The sequence below is a fragment of the Bos indicus genome, chromosome 27 (assembly GCF_029378745.1).
Source record: "Bos indicus isolate NIAB-ARS_2022 breed Sahiwal x Tharparkar chromosome 27, NIAB-ARS_B.indTharparkar_mat_pri_1.0, whole genome shotgun sequence".
Lineage (NCBI taxonomy): Eukaryota > Metazoa > Chordata > Mammalia > Artiodactyla > Bovidae > Bos > Bos indicus.
Genome location: NC_091786.1, coordinates 12924594 through 12951240, shown reverse-complemented (window position 1 = coordinate 12951240; position 26647 = coordinate 12924594). Strand labels below are relative to the sequence as shown.

The 26647-nt window shown below is 36.4% G+C and overlaps 1 protein-coding gene across 6 annotated transcripts in view; it reads right to left on the bottom strand.

Annotated features, from left to right (window-relative positions):
* The window catches only part of TENM3 (teneurin transmembrane protein 3), a 2742616-nt gene that overhangs the window by 865181 nt on the left and 1850788 nt on the right, over positions 1 to 26647 (bottom strand). For all 6 annotated transcript variants that reach the window (XM_070781691.1, XM_070781692.1, XM_070781693.1 and 3 more), the window contains exon 8: positions 7193 to 7273. The gene's annotated coding sequence lies outside the window, so the exon portion shown is untranslated. The remainder of the gene's footprint in view (positions 1 to 7192; positions 7274 to 26647) is intronic.

Genomic DNA, 26647 nt, shown 5'->3' with positions numbered 1-26647 from the left:
GTGACTGTTTAAAGAAACATAATACTATCATATTTCAGTGTCTTAATATAGAATTAAAATGTATGATAAAATTAGCACAGGAAAGAGGGAACAAATATAATTTATACTCATATATGGTTTTAAGATATTATGGGACACATAGTAAATTGTGATAAGAATTCATACTGTAACCATTACATTAGGAAACCTATATGCAGGTCAGGAAGCAACAGTTAGAACTGGACATGGAACAACAGACTGGTTCCAAATAGGAAAAGGAGTACATCAAAGCTGTATATTGTCATCCTGCTTATTTAACTTATATGCAGAGTACATCATGAGAAACGCTGGACTGGAAGAAGCACAAGCTGGAATCAAGATTGCCGGGAGAAATATCAATAACCTCAGATACGCAGATGACACCACCCTTATGGCAGAAAGTGAAGAGGAACTAAAAAGCCTCTTGATGAAAGTGAAAGAGGAGAGTGAAAAAGTTGGCTTAAAGCTCAACATTCAGAAAACGAAGATCCTGGCATCTGGTCCCATCACTTCATGGGAAATAGATGGGGAAACAGTGGAAACAGTGTCAGACTTTATTTTTCTGGGCTCCAAAATCACTGCAGATGGTGACTGCAGCCATGAAATTAAAAGATGCTTACTCCTTGGAAGGAAAGTTATGACCAACCCAGATAGCATATTCAAAAGCAGAGGACATTACTTTGCCAACAAAGATCCATCTAGCCAAGGCTATGGTTTTTCCAGTGGTCATGTATGGATGTGAGAGTTGGACTGTGAAGAAAGCTGAGCACTGAAGAATTGATGCTTTTGAACTGTGGTGTTGGAGAAGACCCTTGAGAGTCCCTTGGACTGCAAGGAGATCCAACCAGTCCATTCTAAAGATCAGTCCTGGGTGTTCATTGAAGGACTGATGTTAAGGCTGAAACTCCAGTACTTTGGCCACCTCATGCGAAGAGTTGACTCGTTGGAAAAGACTCTGATGCTGGGAGGGATTGGGGGCAGGAGGAGAAGGGGACAACAGAGGATGAGATGACTGGATGGTATAACTGACTCGACAGACATGAGTTTGGGTAAACTCTGGGATTTGGTGATGGACAGGGAGGCCTGGCGTGCTGCAATTTATGGGGTCGCAAAGAGTCGGACGACTGAGCGACTGAACTGAACTGAACTGAATTGAAAGAGACTGAATGGAAGAATTAGCATGTATATTGAAACCAAATTTGATGAACCCCAAAACAAAGCAGGAAAGGGAAGATAGAGGAATCAAATCCAATCCAATAAATAGCAAACTTACAGACCTCAACTGCAGTATTAATCCTATTAAATGCAATGAGCTAAGAATTCTGATTGTAAGACCAGAAAGACTGGAAAAAATTGAATAACTAAATACAAACTGTCTCAAGAAATTCACCTTCATCATGAAATACAGGCATACTGAAAGCAGAAGACTAGAAAATGATATACAATGAAAACATTGGTGAAAGTTGGGTCATGTGATGCTGTTAACATCAGACAAGGATATAGACAAGGATTCTTGCTAGATTAAAAGAGGGACATCTCACAATGATAAAGTGGTTATTTCATTAGGAATTTATGTTAACTCTCACAGAGGTATATGTGTATGTACCTACCTAATAACAGAAATTGAAACATACATAAAGCAAATATTGACAGAACAAATGAATGTGACACAACCACGTATAGCTTGAGACTTTTAACACGTCTCTTTCAGTGTTTTGTAAAATTCGTAGATAAAAAATTGTTAGGATATAGAAAGTTTCAATGACGTGATTAACCAAATTGAATAAATTAATATTTGTATAATACCACATCCAATAATTTCACAGTATACATTTTTTTCCAAAGCATTTGCAACATTCACCAAGATAGATCTGCTAATGCTGGATGAAAAAAATAAAATGTTTCAATATATTTCAAAAAATAGAAATCTCACAAAATATGTCTCTAATGACAGTAGAATTAAATTAGAAATCAATAAGAATAAGAAATTAGAAAAATTCTCAAGTATCTGGAATTATAGCAGTATATGCCTACACCTCTAAATAATTCAATGTAAAAGAATAAATCATAATTTATTTTCAGGTAAACTAGAAAATATTTTCAAGTACATTACAACAAAAATGTGAATTAAAATTTGAGAAATGCAGCTAAAGCAGTGATTCAAGGAAAATTTGTAGTAATAAAAATACTTGGTAAAGAAGAACATTTTAAATTTAATAATCTATGTTACTGCCTTAAGTATCTTAAAAAAGAAGATCAAATTAAAACTGAAGAAAGAAGAAAAGAAATAGTGAAAAATAAGACCAAAATTCAAATTAGAAACAGATAAAAAATGCAGGATAAAAAGGCAATTCAAAAGTTAGTACTATGAAAAGACTAATAAAAGTAGTGAACCTTAGCAAAAATGATCAAGAAAGAAAATCAAAAACACAAATTGCCAATTAAGGATTGACAGAGGGGATATGACCATAGTTCATATAGAAATTTAAAGAATAATAAAGAAACATTATGACCATTTGTGTGAAAACACTTGCCAACTCAGATGAAGTAAATATGTTGAAGAATTCAATTTACCAGAATTAACATAAAAAAAATGAAAAAAATAGTGAATAGCTCTCTTTAAAAATTGAATTTGTAATTAAAAACTCCCAACCAAGAAAAGTCCAAGCCAAGATGGAGTCTCCGGTGAATTCCATCAAAAGTTTATAGATACATAAATCTACACAGTTATTTAAGAAAAGAAAGGAGGAAAAAACACTTTTCAGCTTATTTAAAGATACCAGCAATATCCTGATAATAAAATTTTTAATAGAAGAAAGTCAGAGACCAGTGTTACTCCAGAATATAGACTTAAGTAAGTTTCATTAAGAAAATATTATCAAGTCAAATCCAGGATTACATAAAATGGTCATACATTACAACCAAATGGGGATTTATCCCAGGAATGAAAGATAGGTTTAGCACTTAAAAGATCAACTTAATCCATCAAATTATCAGAAAAGGAAGAAAAACCATATAATCATTTCAATACGGGCAGGAAGAAAAGCTTTTGACAAAATTCAACACCTATTCATTATTAAAGAAAAAAACAAAAACCCACTTAAACCAGGAATAGACAGAACTTCCTTAGTTTAAAAGACATCTATAAAACACCTAGAATTAACATCAATTTAATGATAAAACAGTGAACACTGTCTTCTGAGATTAGGAACAAAGCAAAATATCTGTTCCCACCACTTCTATTCCACATTGATCAGGTAGTCCAAGTTTGTACAATAGGAAAGGGATACAGAAAAGGCATAAAAATGGGAAAAGATGAAGTGAAATTCTATATTCATAGACAAAATTACTGTTTGCATAAAAATTCAAAAGAACCTATGGAAAGAAAAAAAGTCATAGAAATAGTATATCTGATACAAGGTCAATGTTTTAAATATCTATTGTATTTCTACTACTGGCAGCAAACTATGAAATGGGAAATTGATAAATTTTCATTCATTTTATAATAGCATAAAAAGATATTTCAGAATAAGCTTAATTGATGTACAAAAGCTCTACACTGAAAAGGAAAAAAATACAGGGAAAAAAATCTAAATGAAAGGAGAAAGCTCTCATGTTTATGGACTGGAAGATTCAAAACTGTTAAAACAGTCATTTTCCTTCAAATTCAGCTACAGACTCAGTGCCATCTCAATCAAAATCCCATCAGGATTTTTTTTTTTTCTGGTAGAAATTGACTAGTGAATTCTAAAATATGTATGGAAATGTAAAGGATCCAAACTAGCTAAAACAATAATGAAAAAGAACACAGATCAAGGATTTTCATTATCTGATTTCAAGACTACCATAGCTGGGCTAGACTAGTACTGGTACAGGGATAATAAAATAGATCCATGAAATAGAAAAAAAGCAGTTTAGGAATAGATCTACAAGAGCAATTATTTTCACTAATATGCCAAAGCAACACAACTTAGAAAGAAATCATTTTTCAATAAATTGTGGTAGAATAATTGCATAAAATGTGAAGAAAATGCATCTCAATCCTGACATCAAACCATGTACAAAAATTCATTCCAGATCATAATAGAGCCAAATGCAAAAATCAAAACTATAGACATTTTCATACTTGTTGTTGGCAAATATTTCTTAGAGAGGACACTGAAAACATTAACCATAAAAGAAAAACCAACCAATTAGAGTTCATCAGAATAAAAGCACTGGTTTAACAAAAGACATAGTTAAAATAAACAAGCCATAGACTAAACTAAAATATTCATAAGCCATAAAATCTGACAAAGATCTTATATCCAAAATATATTTTGAAAGCTCCCACAAATCAGGCAAACATGCTTAAAGGGCAAACAACTTAAATCGACACCTTCAAAAAAAAGGAGCTATGTGAATGGTACAAGAAAATATTCTTGAATCATTAATCATAAGGGTTCAATTCAGTTCAGTTCAGTCATTCAGTCGTGTCCGACTCTTTGTGACCCCATGAATAGCAACACGCCAGGCCTCCCTGTCCATCACCAACTCCCAGAGTTTACCCAAACTCATGTCCATCGAGTCAGTGATGCCATCCAGCCATCTCATCCTCTGTCGTCCCCTTCTCCTCCTGCCCCCGATCCCTACCAGCATCAGAGTCTTTTCTAATGAGTCAACTCTTTGCATGAGGTGGCCAAAGTATTGGAGCTTCAGCTTTAGCATCAGTCTTTCCAGTGAACACCCAGGACTGATCTCCTTTAGGATGGAACTGTTGGACCTCCTTGCAGTCCAAGGGACTCTCAAGAGTCTTCTCCAACAACACAGTTCAAAAGCATCAATTCTTTGGCGCTCAGCCTTCTTCACAGTCCAACTCTCACATCCATACATGACCACTGGAAAAATCATAGCCTTGACTAGATGGACCTTTGTTGGCAAAGTAACGTCTCTGCTTTTTAATATGCTATTTAGGTTGGTCATAACTTTTCTTCCAAGGAGTAAGCATCTTTTAATCATAAGGGTAATGCCAGTTAAAGCCACAGAGAGGTCATAAGAAAAGCTAAAACCCAGGAGAGTAGTAACATCAAATGCTGGCTAAGATTTGGGAAAAATGGAACATTCATACATTTCTGGTTTGAGTTAAAGTGGATCACAGACTCTGAAGCAATGTTGATTTGTTACAAGGTTAATTTCTGTTGTACTCAAGAATAGGATGAGACTCAAAAACATTATATTGAATGAGTAAAGCCAGAAACAAAATGGACACACTGCATTTAAGGAGCTCTTTCAAATGAAGTGCAAGGATAAATAAAGCAAATCACTGTAGTAGAAATTAGAACAGTGGTTGTCTCTTATGTAAGGGGCAGGGGGTCATTAGGGGTTGACACTGTTTGTTATAGAAAAAAACTCCTTGTTTTTTGGACTGACACATATTAATAATGGAATGGAATATATTCCAAGTAGCTATGTTTAATTCCCAACATTTGAAAGAAGTGGAATATTGTTGAATTATATGTTTTAATATGAATTTTAATCTTCCAATTCAGTAAATGCTTTAAAACATCATATTCTTTACAATAAATAGAATCCCACTGAGTAGTTTTAAATATAACTTGATTAGGAAATATTACTTTAAGTGTTTTCCTTGTATATAAAAGTCACATAATTAAAGATGACTGAATGAAAGTTCAGGACCGTATTGGAGTGATGCAATATATAGAGAGGGCTGTGGGTCTCTAAACTGGATTGTATCCTAAAATTTAGGAGCTAAGTCAAGAAGTTTCTCTTGGTAATAGATGAATAATAATGGACAAGATTAGATAAAATATTACCCTGTGATTTGCAGATCATTAACTACACTAGATGCAAAGAGATGATTTGGATAAAAGAAATTATTTTTAAGAAAGGCACCAATTGTCTCAAAATGAAAATTAAGAAAGTAGGGTGAGAAGTCATAACATTTAATAATAGTATAAAAGGAGTTCGGCAGCAACAATTATTTTGGAAATTGAGAATAAATAGAAACTCTAATATCTTTCTCCCCAGGATCTTGATCAATAAGATACTATCTGAATCATTAAGTGAGCATTTGAAGTGTAAGGGCTTAATTGCAATTTCTTGGGAAGATGCCTAAAAATTAACAGAAATTAGGAAGCTCTTAGTAAGGCTTTCTCTGGAATAGATAACTGGATAGTTTCATCTTGAAATAAAGAAATGTGATCCCTTTACTCATTTACTATGCTAACTACAATAAAGCCCCTAACAAATGTGTTATTAAGCCTTACCTGATTTATGTGTACCTGTATCTATTTTCTTGGTTTTTTTGAGAAACCATGCAAAATTTTCATCTTATGTTAATTACCAATTTAATCAGTCAATGCTAAAAGAAAATCTTTTGCTCTAATTATAATAGACAGTTGCTATAAACATTTGACATGATGAATACCTTTTCTGATCTTGGGCAGGCTATAATTTATTAGGCACAAAAATGAGGGGGAAAAAATCCAAGTCTAGTGCTTAATCAGCAGTGACCTCCAATTAAAACAGGTGATATTTGCTGGGTTTAAGAATACAAGCAATACGACTCCAATTAGCTGTCAAATTATCTGGCAAAACAGCTGTTACATAAATAGACCATCACTTGGTTTTCCCGTTCACTTTTCCAAGTTTTTCTTTAGTCTAAAGCCATTTAAAAAGATAGTCCCTCCATTCACATAAAACTTGAAAGTAGGGGAAACTAATTTGTAGTTTTGAAGGTCATTGCTGTAACTGATATTGATGGGGAGGGAGTGGGACTAGATGGGGCACAGCAGTAGGGGGACTGGTAATACTTTGTTTCTTAACTGGGTCCCAGTTACATAAGTGTGCTCACTCAGTGAAAAGTGAATTGAGCTCTGTGCAATTAAAACTTACACATTTTCCTGAATGTTATATTCAATCAAATGTACACAAAATTTAAATTTATTTCAGAAACATATACAACCACCTCAGCATTGTGTCCAAATGGAAAGGTTTCATGCTAGTGTCTATAAGAAATAATCATTTTCTTGAAAACTTCTTTCCATCTACTCCCCCTAATCTCTAAGAAAACACAGTAGGACATCAAAAAAAAAAAAAAAAAAAGAAATAGGGCTTGAAACAAAATGGAGACTTTTTGATTACAATCAGATTTAAAAATGTACATGCAACTTACCAAAAAGCTGTCTTCTCCCTCAATTTTGTGGCAGTTTGTGCTTTAGAGTTGTCAAGTGAAGCTATTGGTTGTGGTCCAAGCCTAGAGAAACAGTACAAAATAGAAAAATTGTTTTACAGTGAAAATTGTTTTATTGTATTTATTTTACTATAACTGTGTATATTCACTATACTATGATGCATTTATCTACATAATTATAAAATGATTACATTCACTTAATACTTCATATAACAAATAATTGCTAAGTATCCTTGCATGTACCAGGTGGTACAGGAGATTGGTAATGTATAATGCACTACATTTTCCCTAAGGAAATTAGGTAAGTAAAAAAGTGTAATAAACATTCCAGATTGGTGAGTGCCATGGAAGAGGTGTAGATCAAATATTATGGGAATCAGGAGGTGGGTTACTTTGAACAAGAAGACTGGGTGAAGCTTTATGGGCGAGGTTGGACTTCACGTGAGAATGAAGAGTATGATTTCTTAAAAATGTTGGGTGAGATGCAGAGGGTGATCCAGGTAAATGCAACAAGTGACCAAAGTACAAACATTGAACACAGTGGAAACAGGAAGGGGGGGGCGACGGATACATTTCAGTTTCATTGTAGAACAGTTTCAGAGGATTTGGAATTCAGGTGCAACCTGTGGGCTAGAAGTTGAGTCACTTGCAAATTTTCCCAGCTCTATGCTAGACCCAGGGACTTAGCTCTGAATAAGGAAAACAGGAGCTCAGCCCTCATGAAGTCCCCAGTTTATCAGGACAAACCAATACAAAAGGTCATATTAATTCAAGATAAGGAGCAGACTTTACTTTGGGGATCTGTAGCAGAAAAACCCATCTCGTCCAAGGATCAAAGGCAAAAGAAGCTAGAGTCTGTGAGACATGATCATTTTAAAGCAACAGAGTCAGATGAGATGGCCAAGGGAGCAAGTGTGGAATATAGAGAGGGAGGGACGGGGGTCAGCCTCACAGTCACGGGAAAGGGAAAAGCAAGCGAGGGAGTAGGTCAGAGAGGAGGAAGGAGGCTCAGAAGAATCTGGGGAAAAACAAGAGAGAAAAGGTATATGGAGGAGGCTGTGATCAAGAGTGGAATCTGTTGAAATTCAAGTAGGGTTAGTAGAAAAGTGTTGTTTGTTGACTTAGATGCAAAGATGATGACAGAAAAATTTTTGGGATGGTGGGGTTAACCTGATATCTGTCCATCACACATGACCATCAGCACGGATTTTTACAGCCAGCATCTGTATCTGTGCTTGTGCACAGACTGGCAGTTAGATATTTTGCACGTCACCTTGGATGAGGGGAATGGGAAGCCCTTTTGGTTGACTCTGAGAAACATACTTTCTGTACCAGACCACCATGCTGCCTCTTCAGATACAAGGATTCTCGTCTGCAGCTCTGCACAAAACTTTTTGCAGCCTTGAGTACTATTCTGTTACCTCTGTCAGCTTTCTTTCTCATCAAGATTCTTTCATTATTCCCAATGAGTATCATTGGGTCTTTATAATTAATGGCCAGTACCATCATATGGCCAATGATCTCATTGGCCAATCATGTTTGAAGAAGATTTTACTGTTTGTAGTTGCTATAACCTCTGGGGGATATGAACACATATATTTTATTTTATTTATTTAATTTTTTATGTTTATTTTTTTTAATTTTATTTTTAAACTTTACATAATTGTATTATTTTGCCAAATATCAAAATGAATCCACCACAGGTATACATGTGTTCCCCATCCTGAACCCTCCTCCCACTTCCCTCCCCATACCATCCCTCTGGGTCATCCCAATGCACTAGCCCCAAGCATCCAGTATCGTGCATCATATATTTTAATATTAATTATGATTGTCACTAAAGTTTTCAATTTGTTATTTTTAATTAATCAAACACCACAATAAAGAATTATCAGTTCAGAGGCCTGCCAATATCAAAGTAAACACAATAGCTTTTGATTGTAATTATTTAGCCCTGATATAATGATAACAACTGTCCTTCATTGCTCATAATTGTATGCCTTTAGAGAATATACTTGGAGAAGGCAATGGCACCCCACTCCAGTACTCTTGCCTGGAAAATCCCATGGATGGAGGAGCCTGGTAGGCTACAGTCCATGGGGTCTCGACGAGTCGGACATGACAGAGCGACTTCACTTTCACTTTCATGCATTGGAGAAGGAAATGGCAACCCACTCCAGTGTTCTTGCCTGGAGAATCCCAGGGACAGGGGAGCCTGGTGGGCTGCCGTCTATGGGGTCGCACAGAGTTGGACATGACTGAAGCAACTTAGCAGCAGCAGCAGCAGAGAATATACTAAATATTTGCTTAAAAACTCATAGCACTTAATGTCCCTGGTGAACTATTTCTCTTTCCTAAAAAGCAGCCCTCTATCTGAGAGATCTTGAATATTAAGCAATGATTCAGGACTCAACCTTCCTGGGTGTCCTACATTAGAGTAAATCATTAGAACAATAATCCTTCCTAAAGTTATCAGTTGTAAACTGACTTTATTGTCAGTGACTTCTCATTCTTTCAAAACTGTAGGACTTTTATTCAAGTGTAATTCTATGCCAACAAAATAACCCAGGGCAGCATCCATAGAAGATAAATACCCCAAAAGAAAAGAAGTCCGTTTGATTGTTCAGTCCATCCTAACTATGCATTAGACTGGCACACAGCTGATCACTTTATAGTTAACCAGAGCATATTAGAAACTTCTAGAATGACTGTGACTTTGGCAATCTAGCTATAGTTTATAGCTTGATTTCTCGAAAATTACAGAAGAGGGAAATAGCATGTTAATTTATAGAAAGTAATTACTTGAGGGGGCTACTGAGTTTAGCCATGCAATCAACATTGTTTTCCAAATACTAAGTGAATTAAAATAATCATTTACTATTAACTTCACTCTTGCAAAAACTATTTTCAGCTTGGGGTAATGTGATACTTCTTGGAAATATTTAGAAAATAACTAAGATTTACAGAAAATGGATACAGTGTATAACAGCAATTTATATTCTTTTCAGGTTTATGAACAGTGGTAACTGATCATCTAAAATGGCCTTACACTGAGGAATTTCTATGTTTATAGATAAATATGTCTCTACAATTTTGAGGTTTCTCTAATCAAGTCTCCTTAAAGATGTATTTGGGAGGATTCTGATAAGAATCATAATACAAATGAAAGAAGAGTGAAGTGACTAGATTTCTAAAGCTCAACAAACCCAGGGACACGTATCGTATCTGAAGATCAGAGGAAAAAAGCATTTGATGGAAATAGACAGAGTGGAAAAAAAAGGAGTTATTTCTGTCAGTGCTAAAAAGCTTAGAGAGTCACTGATTAAGGTCACTGCCAATTTTATCAATGAGGAAAGTGCTTTAGCAAGGCTTCAACCCCTCATTTTTACCATCCTCTGTGTAGGCATGTGGATGACCCCACTGTCAGGGTGTCCATGATCAAACACAAAGAGCACTGAAGGTCAACCAGACTAGAATTTTTATCAGAAAATCTAGTGTCTAAAACCAACGGTGAAAAATGCATTTTATGTCTTCCTGCCTGCTTGTCTCCTTCAGGATGACCAGCATCATCAAAGAGAGCCACAGAAGAAAATAAGAAAGAAGGAAAGAAAATAATCAGTAATCACATTCCCACCTGTCCTTGGCTTCCCTGGAAAGACGATCTAAATGGTTCAGGACAAAGCTTTTCCTTGAAGTATTTATCAATGGAATAACAGTTAACTCCCCACAATGGCTAGTAAGATCTAAGTCCCGTGGTCTAAGCAGATACCCAAACAGCTCATCACTAGTCAACAGACGGAAGAGTCCATCTCACTGCTCAGTGAAGTTGATGCAATCATTCTTATCTATAAGCACCACTTATAGCACCATATTTTTCCAAAGTCTTGGAAAAATGGAGGATGTCCCTTGGAAAACACTGACTGAGGTGGGTGAGAGCCATTTAATCACAAAAAGCTCCACTTAAGGGATTTCTGAGCATTGAGGATTCCCCAATATTCCAATATTCCTCCTTTTCCCCATGACTTAAAATTATCAATGTCACATTAGTGGGCAGCATCTTCCATTTATTTCCGCCACTTGCTCTGCAGCAAGTCAATTCTATGACTCAGTTAGGGCTCTGATAACATCTACTTGTCTGAACATGTCAAACCATTTGTGCAAAGTAATTGGAATATTGGGCTTCTGTGGTGGCTCAGTTGGTAACAAATCTGCCTGCCATGCGAGAGACCTGGGTTTGATCCCTGGGTTGGGAGGATCCCCTGGAGGAGAGCATGGGAACCTACTCCAGTATTCTTGCCTGGATAATACCATGGACAGAGGAGCCTGGTGGGTTTTACAGTCAAAAAGGTTGCAAAGAATCGCACAAGACTGAAGTGACTTAGCACGCACACACGCACACACAAAGGGCCTGATTAAAAGGTGCTTTTTTGCAAGGTCAGACAGATCTCTGAAACTTATTGAGATATAACTCTCTCTCTTTTTCTTTTTTTCTTGGTAGCCTGGGGTTTTCAACTTTATAGTCATTAGCACCCAAAAGAACAAGGGTGAAAATGTAATTTCTATCTGGGAACAGCCTCAGACCCTATCAGCTCATTATCAGTGAGCTGTGCTGGGTCCCTACAGCTCAAAGCATGCCCTATGGACTTCTGTGGAACTTCAAAGTTCAGCCTGATGGACAGAAAACTCATCTTTGACTCTTACAGTTGAATAATATGCAATTTCTAGAGGTTAATGGATACTCACTAGTATTTGCTGAGTAGCTAGAAGGTGCTATTCATAAACTAATATTAGCATGTTACCAGAATTAACTGAAAACTCTAAATCCGTATTCTACAAAGACATCTGACAGCCACTCAACACTTGGGAACTTTGCAATGCTCCTGCTATTCAGATTTACATGGAAATTGTTAGAATTCTTGAAATCTGGGGAAGGGCACATGGTTATTATTGCTGCTTCGAATTGATCATGATTGCAGCCAAATGTATATAAATGAATATATCTGTAACATTACTATTAGATTTTATAATTGTTCACTACTCAGCTTAGTGTATAATTGCTGTGTTGCTGCTGCTACTGCTGCTAAGTTGCTTCAGTCATGTCCGACTCTGTGCGACCCCATAGTTGGCAGCCCACCAGGCTCCCCCATCCCTGGGATTCTCCAGGCAAGAACACTGGAGTGGGTTGCCATTTCCTTCTCCAATGCATGAAAGTGAAAAGTGAAAGTGAAGTCACTCAGTCATGTCCAACTTTAGCAACCCCATGGACTGTAGCCTACCAGGCTTCTCTGTCAATGGTATTTTTCAGGCAAGAGTACTGGAGTGGGGTGCCATCACCTCCTCACAGAATTGCTGTGTTAGTGATACTTAAATTAGTATTTTGTTCTTCCTCAAGAATTTTTTATTAAATATCATTGGGTCTTTTTCAACTGGAAAGGAAAAATATATTGGGATATATAAATCCTTAAGAGAAGCATGATAAAGTGGTTTGAAAACCTTTGCCATTAAAGAATGGAAGTCAGGAAAGAAGAGATTTTGTGAGTAGGAACCTAAAATAACAATTCTTGTCTGTGGCCAGGTACTCAGAGATGCCTGGATCCAGGAGAAAGGCTCTGGGGGGCTAGGTACCTAGGGAACAACATCAAGAATAGGCAGTCACTTCACAATCTCGCTCACGGTCAGCCTTGTTTGTATATCACAGAGAATCCAAATTTGTTTCAATTTTGCCTTTTTATCCAGGTATCATGAGAACCATTCACTTTTTTTTGCCCATAATTTGTTTTTTGCCTAACATTACTAGAAATTCATTTTCTACTCAGACTGTAAATTACATTTCCTATTTGTCCTCAAACCAATGTAGCATTTCTTTATGCTTTTTATGCATGATATTTACTGTCTTTGACATTTTTATCTAGTAGTCAGTATTAATAAATCTTCCTGAAAGTAACAGTCATTCTGATTTTGTTAAAAATGCATTGCTTAGAGTTCTTTGAAGTATGAATGTTCAGCTAAAAAGAATCAAATAAAGGAACAAACACTGTCATAGCAGCACTCTAATTCATCTTTGTATTGCTTAAATTAACATATTTAGCTGAACTGTTAATTTTTTTCTGACCTCCATTCTTTTCAGGTTCCTAAATTATGAAACTAGGCTTACAGTAGTATATTCTAAAAAGTCATATAGGTGAGAATATATACACATCAGCCCATAGACACAATTTTACAATTTTGTATAAAGATTTCAGAAACTTGCCAACATTTTTCATATTTCTGAAACACATTATTCACATGAAATTATTCCTAATGTCTGAGCTTAAATTTCTATTGATTGTACCTCTACTTATTGCCAGTGATAACTTCAGTGGGACCTGAGATCATCTTTACTTCTAATGGGATATACTATTTTACAAACAAAATAAATCTATTTGATATTTTCATATGTTTTATTCCTCTGGACACAGAGATCTATTGATCCAAACTGGATATGACTGTTCAGTCATCAAAATCATCAAGTAACAAAAATAAAGGAAACACACTACAGTTTTACATATAATATAATGAAGCAACAATTAATAAAAAACACATTTTTTATTCCATTTAAATTGAGGAAACATGTAAAAAGGAAGCTATCTACTACTGTGCCTGGAACATAATAAGTCCTGAAAAACTCATTTTGCCATCATTTTTACTGTGACAAGGAGGGGCACATAACATCTTCTGTAGGATGTTATGGAAAAGCCTGAATGAATATTTTGGCCAATCTAATATATACTTGTATGTATAGTATTTTTTTCTTAAAGGAAGGCATTTATAAAATTTAAAAAAAGCTTAGACTGAAATAAAAAGAAACCAGTGATACTGGTAAAAGGTGATGGAAAAGGGAAATTGAAAATATGTTTTAGTACATCATCTGATAAATGGAAATGATATACTGCACATTTAAATGTTTTACTGGACTTCATAAGAAATATAGTAAGTAAGTAAGTGTTAGTCGCTCAGTTGTGCCCGACTCTTTGCGACCCCATGGACTGCAGCCCACCAGGCTCCTCTGTCCATGAGATTTTCCAGGCAAGGATACTGGAGTGGGTTGCCATTTTCTTCTCCAGGGGATCTTCCCAACCCAGGGATCAAACCCGGGTCTCCTGTACTGCAGGCAGATTCTTAACTGACTAAGCTACAAGGGAATCCAGTATAGGGCAAAATGGTATGTTTGTGGTCTTCTATGATTCTAAGCTCTTTTATTCTAGCAACCCATATAGAAATTCCACTGATAAAACTGTACAAATTTGTCATCTTACTGACAATGAAATTTGTCTCTACTAATCAGATGTTACCAAAGAAACTCATTGAAAGGTTGATTTCTCAATAGAGCCTCTGCTTTATTAAACTGATAGGGGGAGGCAGGCAAAAAGGAAAAGAGGAGAAATAGAAGTAAAAGGAAATGATTCATGGCACAAATATATTCTTCAATTAAACTGTTGTTAAGCTAACCAAACGAAACTATTTGTGATGTTAAATGCTTCAGTAAATTTAGTCATGTAAGTATACTAAAAAGGAAAGACATTTTGACAAGTCATAGACTTAGGAAGTATTAACAATATGCGAGAAAAAGACAGAAAAACCTGAATAAATAAATAGTCACTGAAACACTCAGCAAGTTCCAGCTCTGCTTGGAATATTGTCCACATAATGAATATTTCAGGTGCATCTTGAGATCCTTATATTTTTCAAAGACAAGAAGGCAAGATGCATCTTACATCTGTTAAAGACTTCTGATTGGCATCTATGTTGAAAGCCTGCCTCAGGATTGAAAGGCAGAATGTTCCTCAAAAGCCGCAGGTATGAAATATTTATTCTACCTTTTCTCATAGACAAGAATGAGTTGACTCTGTGATATAAATCTTTACTAATAATACCAACAAAATAACACTTCTTCTGGTAAGTGATTATTCTTAGAAGGTGACCCAGGCCTTGTTTGTTGTAGTTGATCAGAGCAGAATAATGCAAGCATTGCTTACAGTATTCTTGGAAAACCTAATAATGTATTTTCAAGCATTATAGCACGGGAGACCTAAGGGTTGCTAAAATTTCCTTAAGAAAGATGATGCCGGATGAATTTTTTCTGGGATTGTTTTATTTATTTTTAATTTCAAAATTACATTTTTGTCAATATTAACCTCTGTTTGCAAGGACATTTTGTATATAAAAATGTTGTACCTATACCGTTGAGTATTCTTTTTATTAAGCAAGGCAAAGACTTGTGTGTCTCCAAATATTGCTTAAATCTCCAAAGCCAGCTGAATAAACAAACATTATGTGATCTGTAGTCCAAAAGTCTGCAAATGACTCCATAGGATGTAAAAAAAAAAAAAAAGAAAGAAAGAAAACAAAAACTATAATTCCTTCTAAGTATTTCTTGGAGCCAATGATCAGCAGTTTTGTTTAAGTTCTGAGACCCCTGAGTCTCCATAAAAATAACTTTGAAATATTATATTATGTGTGAAAATTTTACACACATGCACCTTTATAATGAGCAGGCAAGCCCCCTGCCCTTCCTCAACCTGATAATCAACCATAGTGCCTACTCAAACATGGAAAAAATAGAAGATTCAGAACTCTAAAGCCCATAATCTCAGTGCCATTTAGAACCATGTGCATTTCTGAAATCCTCTATTACTGCAAATCTCTTGGTTGTATTTTCTACTGAATTGTCTGTTTCTCATTATCAAAGTCTAAAAGAAATTTGATAGTCATGTAACACTTGGAGAAGGAGCGTTAGAAAAATGCATTCCAAAGTGTTCAGCTTATCTTTTCTTTCCAAAGCAGTAACTACTGTCTGACTTTCCTCCTCTAGAGAAGCCAGTTGGGAGGGTGAAGGAAAAAAATCAAACCAAAGTAAATTAAACAATGGCCCTGTGCCTGAATCAATCACAGGCATCAGCTTTTCAACACTGAATTGTAGTTAACAGGCTAGGGCAACATTAACATGGAGAATTCTTACTCTGCAAAGCTGCCTTTTGCTTGTAGAATGGAGACCACACCATGCTTCGAACCATGTTTGCCAGAATAAGATGACGTGGGCAAAGCTGGAGATTGGCAATACTGGTAACTGTGATAGTCAGATCGCTACTATCCTTGATAAATCAGGATATGAAATCCTAGAGATGGACTATGGTACATTTTATTCTTAGCATGGCCAGAATTCAGGTGTGACATGTCATCCTTCCTCAAGAGTGAAGATGCTGGAGAAAAGAAAATCTGGAGGAAAAATTGTAAAATATGAACCTTGAAGAAAGCATGTGTTATTCCAACAGGTGTTTCTGTCTGCTCCTGTAAGTCAGCTGGGTTATTCAGATATTACACAGATAGTGTTCAGACAACTCTCGATGCACATCTGATCAATTAAGATAGAATTTTGTTTTTGCAATTCAAGCTTTTAAGAAGCATTACAGTTAAAATACATAGCACAGGCATGCTGGGATAATTGGTTGTCAAAGTACATTGGTACCACTGAGTAGTCTTAAAATAGCAGGAAATACAACTGAATACTGGAAAGGAAAACACTATTTCACTTTTTCAAATAAAACATATTGCACCTCTGAGTTCACAATGGGATATTTGCTGAGAGCCTGTAATTAACTCATAATGATGAGAACCACAGTAATAAACATTTCCTTAGCAAAACATTCACTTGTTTTCATTATTTCCTACTTTTTCACTATTTCCCTGTCACTTTTTAAGTTAGCTTGTCACTATTAATCTGGAAGGGAATGGAGAAAAGGGCAAATAATTTTTCAAGATGCAGAATATTCATTTTAATGATCCAGAAAGCATACTTCTGGATAAAACCAGCACATCATCAGAGAGTGCAAACGTCTAAGCAAAAATGAGGGGACTTTATTACCTATTAGTAAAGTTATTTTAGTTTGAAAACTCAGAACCAAGGAAACCAAAATGTGGCTCAATAGCAGATCACCTATATCAGCTGCTTTTAGATTGACCTCCCTCCCCACTCACAGCTGTCAAATTAATCTTCCCAAATACCTTTTCATCATGTCACTCCTTTGCTCAAAATCCTTCAATAGCTGCTCAATACCAACAGCACAGAGTCCACATTCCTTGGCCCAGGCATTAAGCCCTCTCTACAATCTGGTTGCAATTTTCTTTTCTTGATTCATTTCCCACTCTTCTCTTGAAACACAGTGGTCCCTGTGAATTCTCTGCTCCAGTCTATGCAATGCCTCTGAAAAGACTACCTGCTTTCTTCTTTTCTTGTTCTTTTCTCAAGCTGTTCACTGGCGGGGGTGTTCCGCCATTCCTTGGCTCTACTCGGACACAACCTGAAGCGCTTCTTTGGATCACAGCATACATGGCCAGGTAGGGCTACCTGTTCAGCAAATGCAACTTGGCTTTGTGTGAGAGTGCGAGCTCCATGCAAGCAGTGCACGCATGCTAGTTCACCTCAGTTGTGTCTGCCTCTTTGTGACCCCATGAACTGTAGCCCACCAGGCTCCTTTGTCCATAGGATTCTTCTTGCAAGAATAAATAATTCTCATATATGTAAATAATTAATAATAGTTTAATTGCTTTATATATGCAAACACAGCTGAATGTAGGATGCAGTCAGAATTACTGGGTCCAGTTATGACCCAGCTCTTGGTGTGATGCCTTGGCTGAGGGAAAGGACTCTAGTTACACCTGCCTGACTGGGTTCATCGCTTCCTCTTCTTTTCTGCCAGCAATTCTTCTCCCACTGGACTGAACAATAGTTCTCTAATGAAAATCAGATCAGGTCCCTCCTCTGCTTCAACCTTGCCTATGTCTTCCCCATCACATCTGAATAAAGTGCACTGTCTTTTCATGATTTATAAGGTCTATTGCTTGAATTCATCCTCCACGGTCTCCCCTCACCCACCACCCTCCAGCTGCCCTGGTCTTCCTCCTGGTCCTCTGTCTTGCATTTACTGTTTCTCCAGCCCAAACACTCTACCTTTGATCTGTGCCTAGCAGGCATCTTACAACCATTCTCAAATACTGGTCCTCAGTTAGATCTTTCTTGTGACCACATCTAAATTCAGTAGTTCCCCCTCCCTCACCATAATCTCTATCACATCGCCTTATTAAAAAACAAAACAAAACAGCCCCTGCTGCTTCTGCTAAGTCACTTCAGTTGTGTCTACTAGGATCTGAAATAATCTTCTTTAGTTAGTTGTTTACTTGCCTTATGTCTATCTCCTTTCCCTGGCAGTAGACACCATTCAGCCTAGGATCTTGTCTGTTTTGATCACTGTTGTATTACTTTCATCAGAAAACTGCTTGGTATAGAGCATGTGATCAATAAATATTTGTCAAATTAATAAACTTGCCTAAAGTTACATAGCTAGGAAGTGATAGAACTGGCCCTGAGACCCAAGTACGTCCATCTCTGTGACCAGTGTGGTGCCACCACCCACCCTGTCCAGGACTGATGGTGCCACAAGCTTCTGTGTTCACCATCCTGGGGCTGACCCAGCAGTTACACACAAGGAGTCTTAGATCCAAGATGAAGACACCATCAAAAGTCAATAGACCTGTCTATCCAGGGAGTGTAGCCTGTCACTCAGACCTCATCCTACATGGGGAAATGTGTTGCAGAAGAATCAGCTGGAGGGACAATCACATCTTATTGATGGGGGCACTGATACATTTGTTAGATGCAACTCAGCATTTATGCCCAACATGTAAGGCATGGAGAATGAAGGGGATGTCTGGAAAGGGAAACAGCTACATGTGGTTCACTATAGAAACTGATTAACAATATGCACTCATTTCTTAGATATTGAAGAGAGCAAGAAAGGCAACAGTAAATTCATAAAGCAGGTTGATTTGGGAATGGTGGAGTAGGTCTTTAGGGTTAGCAGATGCAAACTATTATATATAGAATAGATAACAAGATCCTACTGTATAGCACAGGGAACTATATTTAATACCCTATGACAAACCATAATGGAAATGAATATAAGAAAAGAATGTTTATATATATATAACTGAATCACTTTGCTGTACAGAAGAAGTTAATACATTGTAAAACAACTATACTTAAACTGAAAAATAAATTTAAAATATCCAGTCTTGTCTATGAAAGTGAAAGTCACTCAGTTGTGTCTGACTCTTTGTGACCCCATGGACTATACAGTCCATGGAATTCTCCAGGCCAGAATACTGGAGTGCGTAGCTTTTCCCTTCTCCAAGGGATCTTCCCAATCCAGGGATCGAAGCCAGGTCTCTTGTATTTGCAGGCAGATTCTCCACCAGCTGAGCCACTAGGGAAGCCCAAGAATACCAGAGTGAGTAGCCCATCCCTTCTCCAGCGGATCTTCCCAGCCTCAAACCAGGGTCTCCTGCATTGCAGGTGGATTCCTTACCGACTGAGCTATCAGTGAAGTCTTGTCTACATTCAAATCAAATCTCCATTCTTGTAAAAGTATAGTCTATAGCCTATGTTTATCTGAGAAAGCAGTCTTTTGGGGACAAAGTTTTCCTTGTATAAGTGCATCATCAGCTAGCATTGACATTTAATCATCTTGTAGTCCTTGATGAATGATGACTAACCTAAAAATTAGAGAAATATTATATAATAAGACAACAGGGATTGATTCATTGGGTCCCACTGATTTAAAATCACATGTATTGGAAAAAGAATAACAGAAAAATACTGACTCAGACAAAGGCATGCAAAGGATGTTTCCTGTTACAGAGATTGTTTTAAAAGATGCAAATGCCTATTGTGTCATGATTCTGCAACAATTTATTTGCAATTTAACAGCATAGTAAAGTCAAACATTACCATTTATTGCCAATTGGAAAGAAGGAAAAAAATGGGAAGCTCTGTGTCTGGGGAGGGATTCTGTAGTTTGGCACATTTGCTGGTTCTTAAACTGCTTTTCTGAATGAGTTTGTCTCTGAGTATGTGGTGGTCCAACGTTCTCCTGACTAATTTGGATTGCTTGTGGCCATGGAACCAGTGAGGGGGCTCCATTCATAAACAGCCCATGATGCATGATAATGCTTTGAGGCTCATAGGAGGAAGTTCGCTGAGAAGAACTGTAGTATACCAGAGGGGGTTTGGAGAAAATTTCCATCCAGACTACAAATTGTAGACATTGATTTGAAATAAATTGTGACTGATGATCAGTCGATGACGATTTCCATAATCATTACACTGTCTGTAATTTATCAAGGTAATGATATTTGTGTCCCTGATGTCACATTCATCCTATACTGAGGGACTGAAGAGCATGCTGTGATTTTTAAAAGCCCTTATTAAGAACTGACTGGTTTTGTTATACTTCCAGCTGTAATCAGTGGGATGGCTGAAAGTGAATAAAACATTGAAACAATCCTGCTAGGTTTGTAATAAAATTCTTTTGACAAAATCTTCTATAGCACGAAGGCAAAGATTTTATGCTTACAGCATTTTAATTAAATCCTTCTTATCAAGATTGTTCAGTGTAGTTTGCCAATATGCTTTGGAAAGAGATATTACAGCACACTGGGCAAAAAAAATCTGCCAAAGAACCTCCCCTTAACCCTTCTGGACCATTTTCCCCTGGAATACTTGGTTTCCCTTTTAGATCACAGTTACTTATTTATGACCATGATTTTCAGCTTGTGTATGGTCAACAGGTATATTCACATCCTGCCCTTCTTCCCATTAGATACAAAATTGATGAACAATATTCTCCTAAGTCAGAAAAAAAAGCTAATGACATTAAACACTAAATGTCATAAGTATCTCTTCACCAAACGTGAAAGTGAGCTTAGAAAGTCAATGACAGTGATATAATTAACAAAATTAACAAATGTGTTTTGAGATTGCCATTATAAAACGAATTACGATTAGACTGCAAATGCTATAGCATCACTTATATTTTCTTAGAACAAGGTTTAAATACATACAACCAAATACAGTTGAAAGAATTTCACACATAATTCTAGCTTGGCATCTTGAGATTTTAACAAAGTTAAGATAAAGCAAAGTACTTTGATTAGAATCAGAAACAGAATATTTCAGATATTTGTTTCATGTAGCTAAAACTATAATTGTTATCTACAAACTTCCATTTGCTTTTGAAGTAATCCTATCTTACTAGTCTAGCTGCTGCTGCTGCTAAGTCGCTTCAGTTGTGTCCGACTCTGTGGGATCCCAGAGATGGCAGCCCACCAGGCTCCCTGCTCAATTATCTCAACTCATGCTGTATTTGTACTGTCTAATCTGGGTTCTTGGCTTCATTACCTTATTATTGATTTCTTTTTACTGTGAACATAAAATACACTGTGTTGACCATTTTTAAGTGTATAATAGCATTCAGTGAATTCATAATGTTCTTCAACCCTTGCCATTATGCCCAGTTTCATTACTTTTAAGCTGTTTCTTATTTACTATCTGTCACCTATAAAAGAAAAAGGTGATAATTACAGTAGCAACTTCATATTGTTTTTGTTAGAAATAAATGAGATGCTATGATATTTGCAAAGCCTGCCTGGTGTATTTGAAGTGCTAAACTACATACTCCATGCTTGAATTGCTTCATTCTAATGTTGACATTAACTCTTTTGAAGGCAAAAATCCTTACCAGAACCACACAATAGAATAACTTAAATTGATTTTCTGATAAATTCTAGTGTTACAAATGCTTCCACAAATATCACCCCAGAACCTCATCATAAAACCTCAGATAACAAATAAAACCAGGTTCTGTCTTCTGATTGTACAGATGAGAACAGTGAATCTCTGAAAGCTTATTAAGTCATTTACCCCAGGTCCCACAGTCAAAGAGTGGCGTTAGAAACTGAACATAGCACTTAGCACTCAGGAGGTATGCAATTGTAAATATCTGTAAATAAATGGATGAATTAAAATAACAGAATTTTGACTTCAAGTTCTCCACTCCTCCAAACACAGAACAGGGACTGCTTTGTCACCTAACTTGCTTATCTCCAGCCTTTATTCAGCATTCCTGTTTGTTAAGATCCATCAGGACTGACTGTGGGCTCTTGCTTCTTTTAATTCTTTGAGATTCACATTTTCTCTTTGGGAAAGGGAAAAACCCCATCCCATGCTCTCAAGGCACATTTCCGGATGGGATAACTTGGACTTTGGGACGTGACCACTGTGGTTGATTGTGTTCTGTGGGTTGCACTGCTGGGTGTTGGGAGGGTGTAGAGCATGAATGTTAACGTGAGTTAGACTCACAGGATAGTAGGGGGCATTAGAATGTCACATTATGGTAGTTTGTAAAAGAAGTACTTAAAAATTATTTTAATTGGAGGCTAATTACAATATTGCGGTGGTTTTTGCCATACATCGAGAGGAAAGTTGATCTAAGGGAACCCCTGAAGTGGGGAAGGAGGCTGACACTTGGGTCTCACCTGTGTCCCTTTAAGTGGTCCAGGATCACCTCAGTGGTCCGTGGATCACTGGCACCAGAAGGAGGCAAGACTGGAAATACAGTTTGCCTTACTTCTAGTAGTAGTTCTGACTTTGGGTTCAGCCTGCCTCTTCTCTCCAGCTAAACAGGCTATTTGAAATGAAACTGCTTCACTTCCAGTGGCAATATAATTTGGAAACTAAATAATTTTGGCTGTGTGGAATGGAGTGAAGGAGAAAATTGAAAATAACAGGCAATAAATTTAATATACTCAAAAATTGTATCAAAAGAAAGGTAACCTGGGCTATTCTTACACACATTAAAAAACAAAGGATTTTTTTTAGTGTAATAGGGAAAATGTTCCAAGAAAAATATTTCACCTGTTGTATTTTTGAATATTTTGATATTAACATTTAAGATGTAGAATATATAATATATTTCACAAAAGCAGCAGTAACTTACCTATTAAAAAATTAGGTAGATTATATGCATTCATGCAAATATATAAAAAATAACAGCAATATGATTTGCAGATTGGTAAGCATAATTTTTAAAAATATCTTACTATAAAAGTATAACTAAACTGTAGAAATATGGATTTTTGTTAAACTTTGAAAACAAATTTTGAGAAATGTAAGCTTCCTATGTAGCTTTTCAAACAAATGCCATTTAAAAATATTTTAAATGTCACTTGAAAAAAGTAAATATCAAAATTTATTTCTAGACACATTTGATGCAAAAATGTATCAAGTTTCTATCAAAAGCATGTAAGATGATTTAGTCTGTGCTATTAAAAAAAATTCTCTTTTTAATCAAGCCATACTGACTAGCATAATACAGTTAAAGCTGTTAGAAACATTTATAATTTCTACTTAGATGAGGAAAGGATTACTGAGGAGAAAGACACAATGAGAATCAGGACTAAGAAGGGAATGCAAAAAAGTTAAAAATAAAGATGAGGTCATAAAGGCAGGGAAAAAAAGCCAGAAAAGGGAAATATGGAAAGGAGAAGGCAAGGGAGGGGAGAGGGAGGGGGAGGGAGAGAAAAAGACAGGAAAGGAGAAATGGGAGTGAGATTTGAGAACGTACACTTCATTAATGAAATAAGAGAGGGAAAGGGACAGGTACTTTTAATTTCAAAATGCAAGCAAACCAAAACCAGCAGTTATGTCTTGCTAATATACTTTCTTCTTAAATAGGCGTAACATTATTTCAGTTTTCTGCAAGTCACGGCAAAATTTATAGGGATTATCTTTGTGTCTGTCAACAGATCATAATGGGTATTTCAGAATTTTCAAAGATAATTCAGAAAAATTCCAATAATGTCTGCATAATGTCACACAAAAGGACCTGGGTAAACTCAACAGACATCAACTTGAAGGATGACACCATATTCCATTAGCTTGCTTTTGCTTTGACTTTTTAAGTGGCTTTTAAAAACATTTTTGAATTTTTAAACACATTAAAGAAACACTATAATGCTTTTTAGTATGTTGAGTATGTAAAGTACATTTTTTCCTGCAGCATAATTGAAATCTAATTAATCATTTTCTCTAGAGATTTATGTTTTTAAAGACAACTATTGTGACAACAATAGAGACATGACTTTGCTTGTCACCACTGAAAATATTTCAGTTGAAGCAACAGTATAATTTTGTGAAAATGTGTACACACTTTGATTAGTTCTATTCTCAAAATTTACAAAAGAAATTAACAGCCCAACGGAGATGTTTGTGACTCTCACATCTTTAAGATAGCATTGTGTTTTCATCTTTTAAAATAAGAAATTGATTTATCAGTAATTTCAATTATATTCATTTGTTTTCCATTCATGGATTAGGGGAATAATGTGTCCCCTTTAGTTATGGACTCAGATATTAACCTATTTTTCCCCCTCATTATAGTTTTAGTGCTGATTTATTAATAATTAGCTCAGAGGCCTCCCCTTGTTGTAGCTGAAATGTGAATGCCTGGTTGCACAGTTTGTGAGTGAAATGTAAATTTTAGTGCCAAAGGGTTATTTTCTGCTTCTCCATCTGGAGCTCACACAACTAGATGTGTGTGTTGTTCTATATGTTCCAATCCATTGGCTATAGGGAATCTGCAGTCGTACTCTTGGAATTGTCTCATTAGCTCACAGGATCCCTATTGACAGCCCTACTCTCTACTGCCATTCTTGTATCCAAGACGGTCAGGATCCCTTGTGTTATTAAGGTCTTGGAAGCCATTGTTTTGCATATGTAAATATCATCTATCTACGTATCTATCTGTCTATCTATCTATCTATAAATATGACCAACCTAGACAGCATATTAAATAGCAGAGACATCCAGTAGTCATGTATGGATGTGAGAGTTGGACTATAAAGAAAGCTGAGCGCTGAAGAATTGATGCTTTTGAACTGTGGTGCTGGAGAAGACTCTTGAGAGTCCCTTGGACTGCAAGGAGATCAAACCAGTCGATTCTAAAGGAGATCAGTCCTGAATATTCATTGGAAGGACTGATGCTGAAGCTGAAGCTCCAATACTTTGGCCACCTGATGCAAAGAACCGACTCATTGGAAAAAACCTGGATGCTGGGGAAGATTGAGGGCCCGAAGGAAAGGGGATGGCAGAGGATGGTTGGATGGCATCACTGACTCAATAGACATGAGTTTGAGCAAGCTCTGGGAATTGGTGATTGACAGGGAAGCCTAGTGTGCTGCAGTCCATGGGGTTGCAAAGAGTCAGACACAATTGAGCAACTGAACTGAACCGATATATATATGTATGAAAGTGAGAGTGATAGTTGTTCAGTCATGTCCGACTCTTTATGACCCCATGGACTGTAGCCCATTATGCCCCTCTGTCCATGGGATTCTCCAGGCAAGAATACTGGAGTGGTTTGCCATGCCCTCCTCATACATATGTATACAAATATACATATAGTGTAATATCAGTATATTTATCAAAAATACTTATCTTGTTAGTATATGTTATATAGTCAGTATATAGCCATATATACAACTTGTTTACATGTTTATCTTCTATATATGCATAGGCATACCTCATTTTATTGTGATTTTCTTTATTACACTTCACAGATACTATGTTTTTTACAGACCGGAGGCTTGTAGCAACTCTGCATCAAGCAAGTTTATCGGTGCCATTTTTCCAATAGTGTGTGTTGACTTTGTGTCTGTGATCTTTGAGGTTACTACTGCAAAAAGATTAAGACTTGCTAAAGGCTCAAATGATGATGATCATTTTTTAATTGATCATTTATTATTTTAATTTTTTTAATTAAGGTATAAACTTTTTTTTGGACATAATGCTATTGCACACTCAATAGACTAGTGTAGTATAAGCATAACTTCTATATGCACTGGGAAAGACAAAAAACCATGTGATTTGCTTTTTTGTGATATTTGCTTTATTATGATGGTCTTTCAGAACTGAACCCATGATATCTCTGAGGTCTGCCTATAATATATTAATGTATATGCCATAATCAATACTAATGAATTAATACAACCAAAAAAGAGGGGAAAAGATAAGAAACAAATACAAAGATGTTGGTTACTAAGGATATTTAGCTTTTTCTTAAAAAAAAAAAGTACGGGTCACATAATGCCAGTGTGAAGGGTAGGGTTGGGGACAGATTGAAGAGAAACTAGTGCAAATAATACCTACTCAGATTATCCCTTAACCTTTCATTTGATGATGGCACAATGCCTATTTTTGCTTAAAAGGAGATACTGAACCTCAATAACAAGACAGGTTTACTTTTTTCTAAATGTAACCAGTGAAAATTACCTTAATGCTAAAGGTTTAGGTATGTAAAGCTGTGAAATTACTAATTCGCTTGTATTCTCTGTTATAATTCCTTCCATATGGATAGGATTTTCATATCTAAAAGAGATCCATATGGAAATTCTGGAGCCATGACTTTCCTCCCAATGTAGCCACTAAGCTTCCAGCTGCTGGTGTTCTGAAAGCAGCCTTGTCTTACCACAGGGCAGCAAGGACACTGCAAATCCCACTTGGGCTGC